The 1,106-nt window shown below is 42.5% G+C and overlaps 1 non-coding gene across 1 annotated transcript; it reads right to left on the bottom strand.

Moving 5' to 3' along the window:
- Nucleotides 1–380: 380 nt before the first annotated feature.
- Nucleotides 381–487, bottom strand: LOC141637051 (small nucleolar RNA R71). The gene has a single exon (XR_012541615.1). It is a non-coding gene; the product is annotated as a small nucleolar RNA R71 (small nucleolar RNA).
- Nucleotides 488–1,106: the final 619 nt, after the last annotated feature.

Here is a 1,106-nt window from a genome sequence, read left to right as displayed (position 1 = left end):
CGCCTACAATGCCAAAATTCTCGTCACACTCCGTACTCACCGAGGAGAATCTACCGAATGGTACTCCTACACCGCAACATCTCACCGGAAACTTTATGGCCAAGTCCGCCTTCATCCAACTAGTTGAGAGGAGCCAATTTGGGGGGATGCCTAGTGAGGATCCTCATTCTCATATGGAAACCTTTTGCGATTATTGTGATGCTATCTCTCAAACGGGCGTGACTCAAGACCAAATTAGATGGGTCTTATTTCCTTTTTCCTTAATCGGCACCGCAAAGCAATGGTTGAAGGGCCTTGATAAGGCCACCCTTGGAATAGATTCTTGGAAGAAGTTGGCTCTAGCTTTCTACAAAAAATTCTACCCACCGGAAAAGACCAACATGCTAAGAGCTCAAATTACAGGTTTTAAGCAAAGGGATGAAGAGTCTTTGTATGAAGCTTGGGAGCGGTTCAAGGGAATTTGTCGCTCATGTCCTCACCATGGACTTAGCGAATGGTTTTTGGTACAACAATTTTGGAATGGTTTATATGAAGATTCTAGGAACATTCTCAATATGGGATCGAATGGGATGTTCACCGAGGTTGATGACAACCAAACTTGGAGCAAAATTGAAGAGATGGCAATCCACAATTCACAATATAGTAGGCCTCGCAAGGCTACTAGAGGAGGAAAGTATGAAGTGGACGCCGTTACTCAATTAGGTGCCCAACTAAGCTCCCATATCGATACAATCAACTTGAAGTTTGAACAAGCTATGGCTAGACTTGAGGAAAACTCAAAATCATCGAAGCATCATGTCAATGCCATGACGGCATCCTCATCAATCCCAAGTGGGATATGTGAGAATTGTGGAACTTTGGGTCATGACCCAAGTGAGTGTAGGGGAACAACCGAACAAGTGAATGCTTTCCAAGCATATAAAAGTGGTACCCCTTATTCAAATTTTTACAATGAAAACACCAAGTTCCATCCAAATCTCTCATACAAAAGCCAAAATGTTCAAAACCCTCAAACAACATACACTCCACCACCCATGAGAAACCAAAATCAAAGACCCTTTTACAATCAAAACCAAGGTTACCAAAATCAAAATCCATACAATCAC

Source organism: Silene latifolia, chromosome Y, assembly GCF_048544455.1.
Source record: "Silene latifolia isolate original U9 population chromosome Y, ASM4854445v1, whole genome shotgun sequence".
NCBI lineage: Eukaryota > Viridiplantae > Streptophyta > Magnoliopsida > Caryophyllales > Caryophyllaceae > Silene > Silene latifolia.
This window is presented reverse-complemented; position numbering and strand designations above follow the sequence as displayed.